This window comes from Manis javanica, chromosome 16 (genome assembly GCF_040802235.1).
Source record: "Manis javanica isolate MJ-LG chromosome 16, MJ_LKY, whole genome shotgun sequence".
In the NCBI taxonomy this organism is placed as follows: domain Eukaryota; kingdom Metazoa; phylum Chordata; class Mammalia; order Pholidota; family Manidae; genus Manis; species Manis javanica.
Window position 1 is genome coordinate 7,603,840 of NC_133171.1, and position 21,527 is coordinate 7,625,366.

The following is a 21,527-nucleotide window of genomic DNA, read 5'->3' on the forward strand; positions in this document are numbered from 1 at the left end:
GATAAAAAACTTCTGGAAATGGATGGTGGTGATGGTTGCACATCAATGTGCCCGTACTGAACATCCCTGACCTGCACACTTAAAAATGGTTAAGATGATAATCTTTTGTTATGTATATTTTGCCACAATAAAAAAGAACACGTGAGAATAATTTTAATAAATACATCACATTTTACCCAATGGAACCAGAATAATATCAATTCACATGTGATCAATACTAAAAAACTATTAATGAGGTAGTTTACATTCTTTTTCAAACTATGTCTTTCAAATCTAATTTATTTTACGCTTCCATCATATTGCAATGGCCACATGTTAAGTGCTTAATAGTCACGTGCGGCTAGTGGCTACCATTCTGGATGTGCTGCTTTAGACAATATTTGGTGGGGATATGGCTTCAAGGACCCCCTTACAGTTCCCCAGGGCCCTGGAGCCACGGGTCAGGACTCTCATGATGGTCACACACCAGGCATCTTTCTCCTCCACAGGCTGGGAGAAACACAGCCAGGTGCTCAGCCTGGACTGGTCTGGCTCCCACAGGTATGGTTTAGTGACTAAGGTAAGATTCAGAACACACCCTGCGAGGTGTACTGATGTCTGCGCACAATAAATAAGTAAATAGGTAGGTAGGTAGATAGACGACAGACAGATAGATAGATAGATAGATAGATAGATAGATAGATAGATAGATAGATAGATAGGTAGATAGGTAGAGTCCTTAAGAATTGGCAGTATAGAAGGCAAAGGATTTGATCTGGGGATGAGTGGGCTTGAAGGGAAAAGTCCTAATCACCCTTAAGGAAAAGATGTCCTTGGATAGCTTAGTTATAATGAATGCATTTCTTCTTTCTTTCCTTCCCTGCCTGCTTCATCTTTTCCTTCCTCCCTTTTGAGTAGAGTTCTCTGTAAGGTCACTGACTCTCTGGAAGTTAGAGAAGAGCTGTTCCCCTGCCTTCCCCAGCCCCTTCTGTCTGTTCCATGGGCTGGGTCGGCAGAGGGCACTGCCAATGCCCTCCTGGCAAACCAAAACCTAGGGCTGACAGCCACGCTGCTGCTGTGGGAAGCTGGCAGTTTCTGGAAGAGTGCCTAAGAGGAATGCTGAGACTCCTCCCAGACCTTCTGGCTTCCCTGCTGGGGGTGTAGAGGGTCTGCGCTGCAGCCAAATCCACTACCGTGAATTCCTGTACTTCCAGAGACTGCTCTCTCTCACCTGCATGGATTTCCCTCTTGTCAGCTGCCCAGAGAACACAGAAGGGAGCGGTGCCCCATTGCCCAGCTAGGGAGACTCCTGTTACACATGGCTGCCAACTCTTTGGATGGCAAGCGCTCGATTTGATTAAAAGTAGGTTTCTCAAGCACAACCCTGCCTACTAGCTGGCCAAACTGCGTATGAGTAACACACATGCCAAAGGAATGTTGCTAGTAGGGGGTGAGTGGGGTTTTGTCTAACCATGCTCTGAAGGGTGAATCGTGTGTGTGTGTGTGTGTGTGTGTGTGTGTGTGTGTGTGTGTGTGTGTGCACGCTTGTAAATAAACTGGGTGTTAGCAGAGGGAGAAACGGTCCATTTTCAGTTCCTATCAGAGTTTTACAACCTCAGAGTCAATTTCCTCCTCCGGAAAATCAAGGGAACAGCTGTCCCCAGCCAGGCACAGCTTTGTTGCCACTGAGTGAGGGCCAGTGAAGGGCGTTCGGTAGGCAGGCACAGATGCAAGGCTCGTGTTTCTCATGCCTGAGAAGGAACAAATTGCTAGGAGGGGAAGGGGAGTGGCTGAGTGCATGTGGGGCTGTCCCTCCTGAAGTCCTGCCTGCCTCTACCCAACAGCTCTGGGAGGCCCTTGGGATTGCAAGATGTATGGTTGTTGGTTAGTCCTGGGGCTCCGGCATACTCACACCCCTGCAAAGGGAGAAGTGCCAGCTGGTGGTATTCTTATTTTCAAAAACAGTTTTGTTCGGCTGCATGGGCTTCAAAGAGAACCATGCGGTATTTTAACACCATAATTAGGGAAAATCAGTTACCTAGTACTTCAGAAAAGTAGCTGAAGGAGCACCATGGCTCCTGCTCTGTTGCAGGGCAAAGTGTACCCCCCCAGGCCCAGTTCCGGGGACCTGGCTTTGTGCTGTGGCCAGCTGCTGGGCGGGGATTTGGAATCAGAGGCAGCGCACAGCCAGGCCTTCCTCCTCGCTTATCACCATGGACCCCAGGGACGGGATCTCTTGTCTCTGCCCACCCATCCCTGGCCTCATCTGAGCAGGTTCTTAACACCCAAGCTGCAAGGAGCCTTTAAGGCAGGTGATCCAAGGCAAACAAGGAAAATGGCATCGAGGCTGCTTTGATTTCTCCCTGGGATTAAAGTCACATGAATAAACAGTCCACAAAGCCTATATTCATAGAAATGCTTAGGATGTGAAATTGGAACCAAACGGTACCTGTGGACAGCCTGGGACTGTGGGACATGGAGGGGTGGGTGGGGCTCAGGAGGGGAGGCGAAGCTAGGAGGCTGCCTGCTCAGGGTTTTGCAAGTAGCTGCATTTGCAAAGTGGCAAGTCAGCCTTGGTAGGCAGGACTTGAGACAGAGCACGGAACTCATGCGTGGTCAGTCACAGCAGCTGAGACTGAGGTTACCAGCCACACACAGCACAAGGGACTGGAAAAAAATGAACCACACTCACAGATGAGCTGTCTTGCGGGGCTGGCGCTGGGTGCATTGGATGCTGCGTCTACTCCAGTACTTGTGGCCGCAGAGACCCCTTCAGCGAGCTGCCTTGTGCTAGGTTGAGTGATTACATTTTTTCTGTAAAGACAAAGCTCTGAAGCAAATATGGCAAAATGTTAAAGCTTACTGGGGGCTACCTAGGACTTGGCTATATTATTTATCTACTTTTCTACATATTTTAATTATTTTGTAATTAAGAAAAATACATTTAAAATGAAGGAACTGGGTGTTCTGTATTTTATCCTGCAGGAGCTGTTTTAGTCCAACCTGGACTCTCCCTTCTCACCTCCTATGTTAAAATTGTGAACATGGCCAAGATATGGAAACATCAGTAGATGAATGGAGAAAGATGTGGTATGTATATACAGTAGAATATTACATACCCATAAAAACAATGAAATCTTGCCATTTGCAATGTGGGTGTACATAGAGGGTATTACGTAAAGTGAAATAAATCAAAGAAAGACAAATGCTGTATGATTTCACTTATATGTGGAATCTAAAAACAAATGAACAAAACAGACATAGATTCATGAACACACAGAAGAGACTGGTGGTTGCCACAGGGGAAGGGGTTGGCAGATGGGGGAAATGATGAAGGGGATAAAGAGGAACACACTTCTAATTATAAAATAAATTATTCCCATGAATGGAAGTACAACATAGGGAATATGGTCAGTAATATTGTAATATCTTTGTATAATGACAGATGGTAAGTACTTATGGTATTTCGTAATGTATATAATCATCAAATCACTCTGCTGTACACCTGAAACCATTGTGATATTGTATATCAACTATACTTCAATTAAAAAAAAAGATTCTGGGCAGGGCCAGGAATGCTGGATGCAGCCTCCCTCATCTCCCCTGCACCTTGGCAGAGCAATAGTGCCGTCCGGATTCAGCACACCAGGGGATCCTGGCCCGGGTCACTGCAGCCTCATGGCTCAGCTGATTCCAAGGTGAATGGTGAGCAGAGCAGAGGGAGGCACCATGCAGGCTCCGGTTGCCTCTGAGGCTGGCTGGGAACAGCCAGGATAAATCACGGAGAAGTCAATAGTCATCAACCCTGTTTTGCAAAGAGCGGGGAACGGCAGTACCACAGAGGGAAGATAAATAACCAGGAGGAAAAACCAGAGCTGAAAAGCTCCAGTTGAGATTTAAGGCCTGAGGCTCATGAGCTGTTCTGGGAAGGGCTTGGCTCTCCTCGTGAAGAGCCTGTATGATAGTGTTTGTGGGGGTCTCTGTGGAGCTGTGGCCATTTAGTGGCTTCTCTGGGTGGGGTGGCTTACCTCTGAGCAGGCCTGCAGAAAGGCCTGCAGCACCCATCCTTGCCAATTCCCCACAGGGGCACCTACTTCAGATACTTGGAGGAGGTAGCTGGCAGCTCAGGAACTGGTAAGACTGGTTTCCAGTGCTCACAGCTGTGAGGAGATGCCAGACCTCAGTTAGGAGGAGCATTTGAGGTGGGCAGAAAACAGAGCTGCTGCTACCAATTTATAAGAAACTAGAAAAATTCTGGAATCTTCAACTCCATTTCTGGCTGTTTCCCCTGGACATTTTACATCCGGGATATGATCCTGTAATGTGGTGACTTCTTTGCTGAACTGTCTGGGAATAAATTGTTGCAACTAAAGTCCAAGTATCCAGCATGCTCTCAGAGAAGTCCCATGGGTCTGATTTTACTCTAAAACCACTTGCAATAAGTCTCAGTAAAAGTTAAGACAAAACATCTTCAAACTGGTATGTCTTGGATTAAAAAAAAGAAGAGTTCTTTTTATAGATGGATTTTATTTTTGTTGTTGAGGTATTTATTTTTTAAGAGAAGACTTGGAGTATAGTCACTACAGCATCAGACACAAGATGTTTTCTTTGAGTTTGGCTGTTTCAGTCCCTTGAAAACCAATGTCATCATTTAGGGTGTCATGGCTTTTAACAGTTGGATCTTCTGTTCTGTCAGGGCACTTGTGAGTTGGTTCTATTTGCTGCTCCAGAATAACAACCTTCCCATATTTTGGAGGAGAGGCAAGTATTCATTAGTCTGGACTATTTATCAGTGGTTTTTGAAGACAAGGAAATGTTTATTTTATAAGAACATTTGTCCCACCTTAATTTGCAAGAAATAAAAAATGTAGCTGCTGTGAAACATGATAGAAAAGTATTCGGTTCTTGTGAAACACATTAATGTTTGTGATAGAATTTCTTCTACATAAAGACATTTAGGCATATTGTCCAAGTGTCCCATCTTTCCTGTGGTCTCCATAGCATGTTTCTTCAAAGCCCACCAAGGGGAGATGCTGCAGACATGGAGGGGTCCCACACTCACGTGCCCCTCCTCTTAGAGTGCAGATGCTCTGCTAGGCTGCTGCGCTATTCCCTCCTTCCTTACCCAGAGGAAAGTCCCCATGGCCCATTTTCTGGGCAGTGCTTTTCCACTCTTTCCTAATCTGTTATTGTGACCTTGAGATGCAGAGAGAAGGCTGTAGCAGGGCGTGCTTCACATGCAGCCAGCACTGCTGGCATCCATGCCCTGGTACCGCACGCCCGTGGCTGTGGCTGCCCGGGTTTCCAAGAGCGCATGTCTGGGCCTGTCATCCTGCATCCAGACCCTTGAGTCAGGGGCTGCAGGGCTCTGGAGATCAGAAGGACTCCTGTCAGGCTCCGCAAGAGGTGTTGTGTTCCTGGGGGGCTGGGCCAGCAAAGAACATGCTTGAGGAAGAAGGTCTGTGTGTGTGCACTTTAGAGAAAGGCACAGAGTGAGACAGGGACTGAGGGACAGAGCTAAGGAGGAGATCAAATAGAAGCTGCTTTAGAAGTAGATTACAAGTGTTTTTTCCCTGGGAGTGTACCTGATAGATTTGACAAAAGATTCAGTTATGAAAATGTAGACTCTACACAAGACATTTTATCTTTCAATGAAGACATCGATGCTGGAGAGACATGCTGGGAAACAGAAGAAAGCCCCTGGCATGTCAGAGAGGAGGTGGGAGGTGTGGGAGGAGATACACAGATGGGGGTGATGCTGGGGGAGGCAGGGCTGTGGGGGAGTTCCGGGCCAGGAGCACCGGGCTCCACACCCTGGGTCCCCAGCTCTCCACCCTGTTCTCCGCCTTGTCCTTCTCTGCCTCTTTACCCTGTCTGCTCTGGCAGATTCTCCAGCCAGTTTCCTTCATCAAATGAAATGAAGGGGAAATCTGATTTGCAACTAATTGGACTTACTGTAGGCCATTAGGGTTAAGCTGACTTGAGGCAACTATCAGACTGGGATTTTCAGTTATTTTCATATACTCCTGGGAAGTTCTTCCAGAATTCAAGTGATTATAAATCATGATACTAACTTTTAAATTTTAAATAATTTTAACAGTGCATGCACTACTGTTATATATACACTACCATATCCTACATATGTATATGGCATACATAAAGTGTGTGGTATGTATATAGACTTATAGATATGGTATACATAGTATATGCTAAATATAATACATAGAATAAATATAGTACATGGTATATATTTATAGCATATAGTATGTGTGTATATATTCTCTATAGGTAGTACATGGTATAAATATATAGGGTATGTATGTATATTCTCTATATAAAGTATATCGTATGTGTGTATACAAGTATATATACACACAGTATATATAGTACATAGTATGTATATATAGCATATGGTATATATATTCTCTCTTTATAGAGTATATATAAAATACATGGTATATATATGAATATAGCATATAGTGTGTGTATATACATATACACACACATTATATATAGTATATAGTATATATATAACATATGGTATATGTATATATAGTCTCTATATAGTATATATAGAGCATATGTATATATATTCTCTATACAGTACATGTGTGTGTGTGTATATACAACACACATATATAACATATGGTATATATATTCTTTATATAGCATATACATAGTACATGGTATATATATATATGTATATAGCATACTGTGTGTGTATATATATGTATATTATAGTGTATGGTGTATGTATACATATATACTCTGTATAATATATGGTGTGTGTGTAATATATACATATATAGTATATGATGTATGTGTGTGTATATATATATATATACACTTAATAATATGTACACAGGATGTTTTCCTTTTTATTTTCTAAATTACCTAATTTTACTTCCTGTCTGTACTCTTTTGTGTTTCCTTTGACTGCTTTTGTGAGTAGTTGATTTTATTTTTTGTCTTTAGTTAGTATTTTGTTGGTCTGCTTTCTTGTGATTTTATTTTCTCTGTTGATATCTATTTAGCCTTAGGAGTGCTTCCATCTAGAGCAGTGCCTTTAAAATATCCTGTCGAGGTGGTTTGTGGGAGGCAAATTCCCTCAACTTTTGCTTGTCTGGGAATTGTTTAATCCCTCCTTCATATTTGAATGATAATCATGCTGGATACAGTATTTTTGGTTCAAAGCCCTTCTGTTTCATTGCATTAAATATATCATGCCATTCTCTTCTGGCCTGTAAGGTTTCTGATGAGAAGTCTGATGATAGCCTGATGGGTTTTCCTTTGTTGGTGACCTCTCATCTCTCTCTGGCTGCCTTTAATACTCTGTCCTTGTCTTTGATCTCTGCCATTTTAATTATTATATGTCTTGGTATTATCCTCTTTGGGTCCCTTGTGTTGGGAGATCTGTGGGCCTCCATGGTCTGAGAGACTATTTCCTCCCCGAGTTTGGGGAAGTTTTCAGCAGTTATTTCTTCAAAGACACTTTCTATCCCTTTTTCTCTCTCTTCTTCTTCTGGTACCCCTATAATGCAAATATTGTTCCATTTGGATTGGTCACACAGTTCTCTTAATATTCTTTCATTTCTGGAGATCCCTTTATCACTCTCTGCATCAGCTTCTCTGTGTTCCTGTTCTCTCCTTTCTATTCCATTAACGGCCTCTTGTACCTCATCCAGTCTGCTCTGAAGTCCTTCCAGAAATTGTTTTATTTCTGTAGTCTCCCTCCCAACTTGATCCTTTAGCTCTTGCATATTTCTCTGCAGGTCCATCAGCATGGTTATGACCTTTATTTTGAATTCTTTTTTAGGAAGATGGGTTAAATCTATCTCCCCAGGCCCTCTCTCGGGGGTTGTCTGGGTAATTCTGGACTGGACCAAATTCTTCTGCCCTTTTGTGGAGATAGAATTCTTCATACCTTTTCAGGCAGGTGATGCGTGTGTCAGCTGGGAAAACAAAGTCCTCTCCTGCTTGCTGGTTGCCTTGCCCTTCTCTGCTGCCTGTGTCGGTTACCCGCACTCCTGGAGCAGCCTCCGGATTCATCCCCTAAGCTGCCATGGGTGGGGTCACCATCAGGGTAGCCCAGAGCCCTGTGGGGAGTGGGAGTGGCAGGCACACTGGGTGTGCTCTCCTGCGAGAATGGTGCCCCTTTGCACCTTGCTCTGGTTTCCTCTGCCTGCACCAGGCAGCTGTGCACCAGCACCGGCCTCTGGGTCTGGCCCAGGTGGCTGTGTGCCGGGAGGAGATTCTGGGTGGTTGCTGTGGGCGCAGCCGCTCTCCAGCTTTCTGCCTATGTGGGTGGGCATGGCTGCTCACCGGCTGCTCCGCCACTGCGGGTGTGCATGGCCAATCTCTGGCCATGCTCGGCCACTGTGTCAGGGCTGCACCAGCTGGGGGAATGGCTGGCAGGCTGCCTATCACCATGAGGGGCTTCAGGGGTGTGTTGCCACCTGAGGGGCTTGGGCACCTGAAGTTCATCAGAATTCCCAGCCTGCTGGATTGAGTAGCTGGGACACTTCCGTCCAGCTGTGAGGCCCCTGTCCCTTTAAGACTTTCAAAAAGCACTCGCTTTTCTTTTGTCCCAGGGGAGCCCACTGCGGGGACCTGCTCACAGATATTACTTTTCCATTTCCCTAATATCCAGCACACCATGCAGTGTGTGTCTGCGCTCCAGGTGCGGATTACTGAAGCTGGTTGTTTACCAGTCCTGGGCTTTCACTCCCTCCCCTCTCTGACTCCTGTCCTGCTGGGGAGCTGGGGTGGGGGGAGCACTCGGGTCCTGATGGGCCGCGGCTTGTATCTCACCCCCTTCGTGAGGTGCTGAGTTCTCATAGATATAGATGTAGCCTGGCTGTTGTACTGTATCCACTGGTCTCTCTTTTAGTAATAGTTGTATTTGTTGTATTTTCAAAAATATACATGGTTTTGGGAGGAGATTTCCGCTACCCTACTCACGCCACCATCTTGAATGAAGGGCTGTACTTCCTGTCTATAATCAAACGTTCACAGATGAAGAGGGCTGAAACATGTTTCTGGGCATTCTGATTCCTTCCTCAAAAGGGATTTTCCATCTGCATTAAACTCCCAAGTGTTTTCAACCATCCCTCTTCAACACTTGTAGTGCAGCTTCTGCTGCACCACTTTCCAAATCCTAGACCTCATACTCAAAAGCAGATGTGTTTATTTCACTGACCTATCCATCCTCATTAAACCTTCATTAAATGAATTAAATCATTATTGAACAGACATAGATTGATAGCTGGCTTCCTGGAAAGCCCTGCAAATATGGTGCATGTGTGTGTCTGTCACTCAGGAGTTTACCATTCACAAGGTGACACAAGGTGACACAAACATGCACACACATCCCATTTAAGTGCTTACTTTGACTTTGCAGTTCTTGGGCCACATAAATAATTCCTGACACAATTTCCCATCAGGTCAGAGCCAGCCACCTGCTTTCATTACAGCAACTGCCATTTATGTTTCCATTTCTGGTGCCCAGTGGCCCTGAAGAGAGCTGCTAGGAGAAGCGAATGCAGATGCATTGTCCTCATCTGCTCGCAGTGCTCTGCAGAAGCACGGAGAGGGGTTTCTCCAAAGAAGGTGGCCTGCAATGAGGAGAACAGTGCTGTGGGGCCTGGAAGTAGCTCAGGACACAGCATCCCCTAACTTTTCTCCTGAAAAATGCAGTCTCCTCTGCTCTCCCTGAAGCCTTCTGGACACTTCAAGTGGAATGCACATCTTTAGCAAATCATTGTCTATATTAGTTTGCTCCACCTGTGGCCTGGGCTGAGATCTGCTGTACTGCATGTTCAGGGCTGCATCTTATTCTGTGGGCTGAGGTCAGATGACTGCTCCCATCACCACTCCCAGGCCCATGTGCAGACCCTCTTAAAGTGGGGCACATGGTGATGAGGGATCATGGGGACTGTGTTTGAGAGAGCAGCAACCAGAAGCCAGAGAGCCAAGTCTTGTCTGTGATTGTATCACATTTCTGGATCCCAGTCTCTTCCTCTGACATGGGGGGCTTGGAGTAGAGCAGGTCCAGGGCCTCGTACTTCTGACCCTTAAGTGGAACATTGTCTTTCTTCTACTCAGGGAAAGTGAGTCTTTCTCCAGGCCCCAGGCCACCACATGTGAACATCCTCAGTGGGCCATCGGGGACAAAGGCTTGTCTGCCTAGATAATCTGTGCAAAAATGTCCTCAGTTCTCAGGGCCCTTGTTTACAACTTCCCAGGAGGATTGTGGTGAAGAAATGCTCTTCACTGAAAAACCAGAAATACTTCCTGTGCCCCTGCTGGGGACAGGCCACACTGTGGGGGACACAGGACACATGGGGCTGGCCCTGTGCTCCAGAGGCCTGCAGCCTAATCCAGATGCTCCTGTCTCATTGCTTCCATCATTCGAAAGTGAGGGAGCAGATCCCCCAGCTTTGCCTACGCTGATGTCCTGGTTCTCAGGGAAGCACGAGGCCAACAAGAGGTGCTTCTGGGCTTTCCGGTCGTTAGCCGCTCTTGTGATAGACTTCCTGTATTAGTGCGGTCATGGGCCATCAGTCCACGTGAAAGACACCCTTCCTTCTCTTCCTCATTGAGCTCCAATGGTGTCTGCAAGGCTCACCATCAAAGAGGCCTTACTTGGTCTTTCGTTTGCAACTTGCACAGTAGCTCTGCGTACACTTTCCCTTTAACAACACACAACTTTTTGCAGCCTGCCTCCCACCTGTGGCCATTCATCTGCCATGCCCAAGTTTATGGGTGTTGAGCAATATCTCTACTCATTTTTACCAGACTATATATATATATATATATATACGATTTTTTCCCCTTTCTTACCCAGTGCTAGGAACCCAACCGGAGGAAACAACTTATATACGTGTGAGGAAAGGGATCACAGATTACAAACCTTGATAGAGCAAATGCACTGCTCAGCTAACTCAGGTGCTCATGGTGAATTTTTTCCCCTGTAGATGGATATGATTTGAGAGAAAAGGTATTGTCTACAAGACAGACAAAGTTTATGAAGGTCACCAACTAGCTCCATGGGAGATCTGATAGATTTACAGTCTTATCTTGGAGATAGCTAAGCCAATTGCCACTCCACCATTCCCTTTTTCTGCTGAGCCCTGACCATCTCCCTGGTTTTCCAGGACTCCTAATGCTACAAAAGCGTGTCCCAAGCACTGCGCCATTGGTCAACCTAGGCTGCAAATCTACTGTCAGTGTCCATTTCTGCCTCATCTATTTTACCCAAATATCTATGTCCTGCTACTACATTGCATTGATCCTGATACACATCTCTTATTTTAACATTTCTGAGATTGGAATACACTTAGGATCTGCAATGTATCACAACTTGGTAGGGTTTCTTTCTTCTTTAACAATGCATCAAATAATGGTAGGACTGACGGTATTTTAGATTTGCTGAAATAGTGCTAGTGGGAGACTTGAGAGATCCTGAACCAGTGATAGTGGTTTTATTAACCTTCCCAACTAGGGGGAGGACACAGGCTTCCTAGTAAAACAAGGTTCGTCTTCTATCGTTTCAGGAATCTCCAGTGCTGTCTACACTACACCAAACCTACCTGACTGTGCTGGCGGCTGTGGCTTCAGCCCTTTTGCTGCCTACTTGGTATCCTTTTCCTTCCTGGGTTTACACTCCACTAGGGCTGTCTGTCCCGTGAATCCTGGCTTCACTCTAAGGCTCCATCCTCCTCTGTCTCTTGGCTGTGTGCCCTGCAATCTGTGGATACCCTCATGCTCACACCCAGCTGAGCCTCCGGACCCCAGCTGAGCAGGGACTGAGCCTGCCCCCTGCTAGGGAGAGGAATTCTGAAGGAGAACTCAGACTGTGCTCTTACTTTTTGCACATTTATGGGCACACAGTAGGGGCTTCATTAATGTTTCTGCAATAAGTCCACAAAACAGATTCACTGTTTCTATCTACGTGTGGCATAGAAGTGCAGCACATCTATTTCTTGCGTATTTTTCCCTTTTTTCCATGATAAGAAGCAGCTGTGCACCAGAGCCATTCCCTAGCAGGGCTAGGGCAACTGGGCTCCATAGCTGTTTGCTTTTCATTTAGATGTGGTAGTTTTATCTTTTTTTTTTCCTTCCTCTTTGGCTGTGATGGGATAAGGTTAGCTTCGTTGGGGTGGGGCGGGGTGAGGTGGGGCATGCATGTCTTATCTCTCTCCTTCTGCATAGTCTCGTACCTGGCCTAGCCTTGAAATTTCCTGTTTTTCTGGGGCAGATCCAAGTTTGTGGCTGGGGCCAGGTAGGGCTCCGCAGGCATTTGCTTCCCAGCTCAGTCTAGATGTCTGTATCTATCAAATGTGGGGGCTTCAGTCCTGGGGCCTGATCTGGTTTGACCTAACTCTTGTAAAGGTGTGACTCTTAACCTGCTGAACTCACTAAGGGCAGTAGATGTCTTAGGATAACTGAGCTTCCCTGTGCACTGACTTCTTTCTTGCCACACTGGAGCAAAGGATCATTAAGGACACAAGGTACCCGTCATTAGGAAACTTCTCCCTCCTGACTCCCTAACAGGCCAAGAAGCAGGACAGCCCACGCGGTCCACTCTCATATAAGGGACTGTTTTGTTCACAGTGATTATGGATTTTGGTGTACTAGTTCCGATTTCTTCTAGAAAGCAGGTCTAGTGTACTTGCTGCTGATGGGTTTGTTTTCTCTAGTTATGGGCCATGGTGGGAGCTCAGAAGGTAACGTCCCTAAGACGGTCACCATGGGGATCTGTTCTTCAGCTGCATGCTCTGTGGATTCAGGCGAGCTGATTTTTAAACATTCAGAAATTTTGCTAGATGGTCTGCCATACATAGTAGAAGTATTTTTACCAGAGAAATCAGCAAATGGACATCAGGGCCTTTCCCCCATCCCTTGCTGAACCAGTTAACCAGCACACCACTGATGCTAACTGAATGGAGCAGCCTGGGATGTTATGGGTGATAATTTCACTTTTTTTTTTAAGCTGTGAATTTTGTCAAGGAACAGGTATTCACAGTGCGACAAGGAGAAAGGCGTATAGTTAGAGTATAAAATAGTCCAATAATAATAAGTGCTGAAAACCACAGCAGCCGTGGCCCTGAGCGATAAATGCCCAGGCACTGTAGGGTGATCTCCGTACAGGGCTCACACTCCCCTTCCACATGTGCCCACCCCCTCTGCTATGAGCCATCAGCTAAGAACCTGTCCTTTGATCTCCTGCAGCCATTTGCTCTTGGCTGCAGGAGGCCTGCCTGGTCACTCCTTTCCCCCACAAGGCACAAAAATCACCTGCTTGCCTCAAGTTGTGTAGTTGGAAGCTGCTAATGTTTAAGCCAATAGCATCCTTCAATTTTTCCTAATTAAAGGGCCATGAGGCAAATACTTGAGTATAAAATAAAACCATTAATATGGCAGTGAAACCAGAGATTATGGATTCTCTTCTTTCACTTTCCTTTGTGGAGCAAACCCTGAAAGCACTCATTTCAGAAAAGTTTCTCAAAGCCCAAAGGAGGAATCCTCACACACAAGCCCACCCCACCGCTCCTACTCAGTGCCCAGTGGACAAAGGAGTCGGGATAAAGAAACGAGAGCTCCTCACACCTTCTTAACTGTTATTAGCAGCAGCCCTTTACCTAGTTTAAATATCTTGCTCCGGCCTGACTCAGAGTGAGCGGCTCCCTGGGGAAGATCATGTAGCACGTAAGCCCCTGAGGAGATGACGTCAACTCAGGACTGAAGAGCTGGAGACCCAGACATGCAAAGCCTTCGAGGAGACGCCAGGTTCCCCCATCATGCAGAGGCCCAGGGGAGGTAAGGGGGCAGGTGGGTTATAGTGGAGGAACTGGAGCATCTGGTCTCTCATGCAGCTCTGTGGACCCTTGTCAGGGTGAGGAGTTCAGATTTTTTCTAAGGCTAAAAACCCCGTCCATCTAAGTGACCCTCTGGAGGACCTCCAGACATCCTGACTCACAATTTTTTTTCATAAGAGTGACTAAAATTGGTGTTTCCTAACTTATATGAAAAATGGATCAAACAGCACAAAACCCCGCTTGCTTTTCCTCCCCTGTAAACTGCATATGTATCTAAATGATTTCAAGGTTTGTGCATGTTGTAACAACCCAGTAAATCATTGTGCTGAAGCAAATATGACAAGATTGACTTCTTTCAGACCCACTCATCCTTGCCTTTCACAGGCACACCCCTGAAACTGACAGTGAACCTGAAATCTCAGCATTCAAAGTTCACACAGGTGTCAGGTCTATCTGAAGCCCTGGTTGTCAAGGCCATGGGGGAGCAAAGAGCATCCCACCATCACATGGGGCTGTTCTTCCCACTGGCCAAAAGGAAAATGGGAAACAGTCGGTTTTGTTTATTTCCAAGGCTCCCAGTTTCCAGAAATGGATTTAGAGTCTCCAAAAAGGGTTGGCTTTTATCTAGATGAGCTGATAGGAGAATGTCTGATGGAACTGTACTCTTTGATTCAGTGAGTGATTGCTATTCAAGTCAGTTTTAGATAATTTTTTTCCTATTCATTTTATCTTCTTTTCCATCAAAATTGCTTATCAAATGCCTCCCACATGCTCAGTCTGTTTTTTTTGAAGGGGAGACAGATGTGAAACAACCTTTCCTAGGGCCGAGCACGTTTGGAATGGTGAATGTTAATTAGTGTGTTGGTAAAGGTAACTGCAGCTCCTAGGAGTGCCATCTCATGCTTCAGGGGGGATTTCGGATGGAGGGGCATCAGATGTGAGACCATTCTGGCTTGCCAGAGCAGAGTCCTTATGAGAGCTCAAGGGAGTGGAGGCTTCAGAGACTAGGTCCCGAAGAAGCTTGGATATCGTTTACATGAGTTTCACTGTAGTTTGGAAGTTCTGAGAGCCGTGAAAAAATTCTCCATAAGAGAATGACACAACACACTTACACTTGGAAAATACGGCTCTGGCAGTGGTCAGAGGAAAGGGATGAAGGTTCGCTTGCCATTGCTGCAATAAATTATGCCAAAACACAGTGGCTTAGAACAACAGCACACTTTCCTTTGGGTCAGGATTTCAGGGGCTGCTTAGAGGGGTTCTGGCCCGGGGTCTCCTATGAGGTTGCTGTTGAGATACCGGCTGAGGCTATAAGGACTGAAGGCCAAGGTGGGTAACTTTCATGGCTTCCCAGTTGGCCCTTGTCATTGACAGGTCACCACTTTCTCTTCATGTCAAGTTTGCCACAGGCTACTTGGGTGTCCTTGTGACATGGCTCCTGTTTGTCCCAGAATAGGTGATCCAGGGGAGTGAGGTGAAAGTGGCTGTTTTTGAAAAATAGGGGCATATGTAAAAATATGCACTATTATGCAAAAGTACATATTTTATCCCTCCCACCCCTGCCCCTGCAATTGTGTTGAAACCTTAACTCCCAATGTTATGGTATTTGGAGATGGGAACTCTGGAAAGTAATTAAGGTTAAATGAGGTCATGAGGGAGGGTCCTGATCTGGCAGGGTTGTTGCCTTTATTAAAAAAAGGAAGAGACCGCAGCCCTTACTCTCCCTGCTGAGGGAGGATGCAGTGGGAAGGCAGCTGTCTCCAAGACAAGGAGAGCTTTCACCATACACCACATCTGCTGCCATTGCCTTGATCTTGGATTTTCCAGCCTCCAGAGCTCTGAGAAATGAATGGTTGTTGTTTAAACCACCCAGTGGTTTTTTGCTATGCCCGGGCTGATGAAGATGGTGGCAGTACCATCGTGGCCTGACCTCACACCATCACTTCAGCCACATTCTGTTTGCCAGGAGAAAGTCACTAAGTCCAGCCCACATTCAAAGGTAAAGGAATTAGATTCCACCTTTTAAAGGAAGGCAGGTCAAAGAACTTGTGGACCTAATTTTATATCCCCTTGTGATGGTTTTAAAATAAGAGGTTATTTTGTGACCCAGGTGAGAAAGGAAAGAGGGCATAGGTTGAGAGGTATTAAGTTAGCAGAGTCAACAGGATTTGGAAACTGATTGCAATTAGGCTGAGCTGGGACAATCAAAAGAGGAGGAGAAATAGTCAGGACATGCTAAGTATGAGATGCCTTTGGGATTCTGAAATGGATGTCTCAAATAGGCAATTGCACACATGGGTCTGTGTTGTTAATCTAGGGTTTGTAAGCATGAAAACTATGGGCATAGATGAGGTCACCTAGGCATAGGGCATAAAATAAGGGGAGTAAGTGGCCAGCGCAGAGCTCTGGGGAACTCCTTCATTTGGGATTTGTATAAAGGAGGATGATCTGACAAAAGAGCCTGGGAATGGGCCAGTCAGAAAGGGGGAGAAAATCCAAAACTGTGGCCTTCAGGGAGCCAAGAGGAGAGAGTAGGTTCCTGTATGGAGCATAACGGGAAGTCTGCTGAGATGGCTGGATCTGGTGATAGGGAGGCAAGGAGGACCTTGGCCAAAATGTTTTAATGGAGTAAGCAAAAGTCAGATTGGATTGCGTTGAGGAGTAACTATGTGGAAGGAAAGAAAGTTGACATAAACTGTGTTGTCAGCTCTTCCAAGAAGGTTGGCTGTAGTAGAAGATGGCAGTAAAGGGAGGTTTTAAAACTTGTTCAATACTTTGGGGAGGGCTGCAGAGGAGAGGGAGGATTGAGGAGGGAGAAAGAGGAGCACACGAACTGAGTGAGTAAGATCCCCAAGCAGGCGCCTGCCTTGGCCCTTTGGTGGGGTACATTCTCCTTTCTCATAGAAAAGAAGAAGATGGGATTGGATGCCCATGATGGGCATCTGTAGATTTTGAGGATTCCCTTGGAAGCCTTCTGTCTTCCTTATGAAGTGTAAGTCTAGGCTAGTGCTACTCAACTTCAGTCACATATTAGAATCACCTGGGGAAGATCCCTCTTTTACACCCAGGTTCACCTCTCAGACTCATTACATCACCATCTATGGTTTGGAACCTGGGCAGCAGTATCTTTTAAAGTCCCCCACATGAGACCAGAGTACAGCCCAGAGGAGGAGGGTCACTGCTGTTGAACTGGGAGGAGATGGGAGTAGAGGGGAGTGGTCATGGGATTAAACTGGGGGAGATGCCACTTACCAGTGCTGCCAGCCAGCCTGAGGTCCTTTTGAGGTGGGTGATCATGTGTGTGGATAACATGAGAGTTCCTGTGGCCAGGATTCTCACCTGGCCCTGGTTGACTAGCTTACTGCACACCTGTGGGCAATACATGGCTGTTGACTCTATATAAAGAGCTCAGCCCAGTGCTCTGGGCACAACATGGTGGCAGGGCTGCAAGGCTGCAGGAGAGCAGAGCAGAGGCTGGAGTGGTGGCAGTGCCGGAGGACGGCTGTGCAGGATGACTGTGCAGAGAGGCCCAAGGATGGCTGTGCAGACAGAGGTGCCCAGAGGCAGAGACCAGCTTGCTGCATACAGACTTGCCCTAAGTGAATGGGATTCTAGTGACTGACCTGTCACCTGGAAATAAAGTTGGGTATAACCCTTTCACCCCAAGAACGTTTTGCTGTCATTTTCTTTGGTCACATTGAATCCATAAGGAACTTGCCTGGGGCTGAAACCCATTGGCAAGACAGTGTGCTTCCCGTGGTGACTGTCCACTTAGCTATGTGGTTATCTCCCGCCCAGCTAGCTGGTTGGCCTTGGGCTTGAGGACAGCAGGTAGTATAAAACCTCAACTTCTGTGCCTCCATTTCATCATCTGAAAAATGGACATAATAGTACCTGCTTTATAGGACTGATAGAGGATTAAATGAGCTAATGGGCATACATGTCTAGAACACCTCATAGTACATAGTGAGTGTTCAAAGAAGGATAACTATTAGCATTAGCAAATAACCAGCTTGACTAGAATTTAGGATGTGAGTGGGAGAGTAGTGAGAGCTCTAAAAGCATTCAGGCATGCCTCATTTTATTGCACCCTACAGATATTGTGTTTTTTACAAATTGAAAAATTTGTGGCAACCATGCATCGGCTAGTCTATGGGCACCATTTTTCCAATAGCATTTGCTCACTTTGTGTCTCTGTCTCATATTTTGGTAATTCTCAGAGCATTTCAAACTTTTTCATTATTATTATATTTTTTGTGGGGACCCGTGATCAGTGATCTTTGATGTTACTATTGTCATTGTTTTGGGGCCCAATGAACTTAATCAATAAATGTGTGTGTTCTGATGGCTCCACCAACTGGTCATCCCTCTGTCTCTCTCACTTTCCTTGGGCCTCCCTATTCCCTGTTACAGCAATACTGAAACTAAGCCCAGTTAATAACCCAAATAGCCCCTAAGTGTTCAAGTGGAAGGAAGAGTCCTAAGTCTCTTGCTTTAAATCAAAAGCTAGACATAATCAAGCTTAGTGCGGAAGGCGTGTTGAAAGTTGAGAAAGGTTGAAAGCTAGTCTTCTGCACCAGGCAGTTAGCCAAGCTGTGAATGCAAACGTAGAGCTCTTGAAGGAAATTAGAAGTACCGCTCCAGCGAACACCTGAATTTGATAAGGAAGTGAAACAGCCTTGTTGATGATATGGAGAAAGTTTAAGTGGTCTGGATAGAAGATCAAATTCCCTTAACATTCCCGCAACATTCCCTTCGGCCAAAGCCCAATCCAGGACAAGGCCCTAGCCTTTCAATTCTGTTAAGGTAGGGAGAGGTGAGGAAGCTGCAGAAGAGAAGTTTGAAACTAGCAGAGATTGGTTCATGAGGTTTAAGGAAGAAGCCATCCCCATGACAGCAAAGTCCAAGGTAAAGTGGCAAGTGCTGATGTAGAAGCTGTAGCAAGTTATCCAGAAGATCTAGCAATTCATTCATGAAGGTGGCTGCACTAAACAACAGGTTTGCAATGTAAATGAAACAGCCTTATACTGGAAAAATATGCCATCTAGGACTTTTCATAGCTAGAGAGGCAAAATCAATGCCTGGCTTCAAAGCTTCAACAGATAGGCTGACTCTCTTACTAGAGGCTAATGCAGCTGGTGATTTTAAGTTGAAGCCAATGCTCATTTACCATTCTGAAAATCCTAGGGCCTCCAAGAATTATGCTAAATCTATTCTGCCTGTGCTCTGTAAATGGGATGAATAAGCCTGGATCACAGCACATCTGTTTACAACATGGTTTACTGAATATTTTAAGCCCACTGTTAAGACCTTCTCAGAAAAAACATTATTTTCAAAATATTACTGCTCATTGGCAATGTATCTGCTCGCCCAAGAGCTCTGATGAGGATTAATATTTTCATGCCTGCTATCAGAACATCCATTCTGCAGCCCATAGATCAAGGAGTAGCTTCAACTTTTAAGTCTTATTATTGAAGAAATATATTTCATAAGGTTATAGCTGCCATAGATAGTGATTTCTCGGATGGCCTGGGCAAAGTCAACTGAACACCTTTTGGAAATGATTCACCATTCTAGACGCCACTAAGAACGTTCATGTTTCATGGGGACAAGTCCAAATATTAACACTAATAGGAGTTTGGAAGAAGTTGATTCCAGCCCTCATGGATGACTTTGAAGAGCTCAAGAATTCAGTGGAAGAACTAACAGAAGACGGGGCAGAAAGAAAAACCAAACTAGAATTAGAAGTGGAGCCTGAAGATATGACTAAATTGCTTCAATCTTGTGATCAAACTAACAGATGAGGACTAGCTTTTTATGGAAGAGCAAAGAGAGTGTTTTCTTGAGATGCGATCTACTCCTGGTGAAAATGCTGTAAAGACTGTTGAAATGGCAACAAAGAATTGAGAAGATTGACTCCGATTTTGGAAGAAATTCTGCTGTGGGCAAAATGCTATCAAAGAACATCATATGCTACAGGGAAATCACTCGTTAAAGGAAGAGTGAATAGATACAAATTTCATTGACTTCTTTTAAGAAATTGCCACAGACACAGCAACCTTCAGCAATTGCCGCCCTGGTCAGGCAGCCTCCGTCAGCTTCGAGGAAAGACCCTCTTCCAGCAAAAAGATTGCAACTTGCTGAAAGCTCAGATGATGGTTAGCATTTTTTAGCAATAAAGTATTTTTTAATTTAGGTATCTACATTGTTTTTTTTTTTTAGATATCACTTAATAGGCGGCAGTGTAAACATAACTTTCATATGCACTGGGAAACCAAAAAATTCATTTGTCTCACTTTATTGCAAATATGCTTTATTGTGGTGGTCTGGAGCAAAAGCCAGAATATCTTTGAGGTATGCCTGCATTTGTAGAGAGGAGCTTGTTTAATCAGCCATGAAGACTGGAGAGATTTTGAGCAGGGGTGCCTTAAAGTTTGCTTTTGGAATCCTGGAGAGAGTGGCTTGGGGACTTGTGGGCAGACCTGACTGCTTTGGTTACCTCTCAGGGCCATGGTGTGGTGCTCTGCTTAGACTTTGTTTTGCTGTCTTTCTTTCTTGGTACATTTGGGTCAGTACATGTTTGGGGAGCAGGTGATGAAGGTTTATGGTTCCTGTTACTGAGCTGTACATGGAGACACCCAACATTCTGCCCACTGCAGGGGGGATCCTACTTTCTATTGTTTTGACCATCCCTGCTGGCATGAGATGGGCTGCTGATTGCAAAGGCAAGGAGGGGCACATCTGTCCTAAGTGGCTGCAGTGTGGTGGGCTCCATCAGATGAAAAGAGAGTCTCCTGTCATTGGCAGAGGCTGTATGTGACATATTGAACATGAGGTAAGTCATGCCTAGAAAGATGCACCTATGAGAGCACCTTCTTATGTTTGGTATGCATCATCCCAGTGTGACCTTTAGTCACCATGGCACCATTACTTTGGTAAGCCCTGTCCAAGGCTATGGGAATTTGTGGTAAGTAGCTCATGTGTCCTGCCTGAGGTCTGGCCACCACTCCCATCCATGACTATCTTGCTCACAAAGACTACAAGTCCCAGCATTCACTGCACACAGAGCCTGGCCCCAGTCCCTGTCAGTAGAGAGGCCCTGAGGCTCTCCCTCACCTCCTGCAGAAATGTCCCTCCTTATCTTCCAGCAATCTGGCAGGGTGCCACCTGGGCTTGACTCAGGCAAAATGCTTCATGTCAATGTGGCGGTGGTGATCTTTTCATTCCTGGTGGTTTCTCTACACCATGATGACACAGGAAAAGCAAGATCTCTAGCAGAGCGTGGCCTCGCTGCTCATTCAGCCAGCCAGCAACCAGAACCCTGGCAAGATCAAGGGTTCTGTCAGATGGGAGCTGTGGTAGTGAATAAAAAAAGTGAAACCAGATGTTATTCCCTCCCGTTGCTTCGTATCCATGCAGGGTCTTGGAGGAGGAGGCTGTAAAAATGTCACAGCCCTTGATTCCTGAGGCCCAGATTTACGCACCATGTAACCTTGCACCATAAATCCACCGCCCTCGCTGGAGCGTCAGCTTCCGCAGGGGCAGAGCCCAGCTGCGGCGATGACCAGAGGCATCGCGGTGCAGGAGGGACGCGGGTGGGGACAGGGAGCCTGGCTGGGGACCAGCAATTGCTTTTCAAGAATTTTAAAGAGGACAAAAGATTTTACAGGACTGGCTTGGAGTCTGCCCTTCTTAGGAGATAAGCCAAACTCTATTTTGCATTTTAGT

General features: G+C 45.7%; 1 long non-coding RNA gene across 2 annotated transcripts in view; it reads left to right on the forward strand.

The window, feature by feature from the left end:
* Positions 1-20,284, forward strand: part of LOC140846699 (uncharacterized) — a 35,076-nt gene extending 14,792 nt beyond the window's left edge. The window contains exons 2-4 of one of the 2 annotated variants that reach the window (XR_012126088.1): positions 2,965-3,069; positions 11,535-11,617; positions 12,404-20,284. This is a non-coding gene — a long non-coding RNA (uncharacterized lncRNA). Of the gene's footprint in view, positions 1-2,964; positions 3,070-11,534; positions 12,115-12,403 lie in introns of those variants that run through there. The other variant, XR_012126087.1, reaches the window with a different exon arrangement.
* The last annotated feature ends 1,243 nt before the right edge of the window (positions 20,285-21,527 follow it).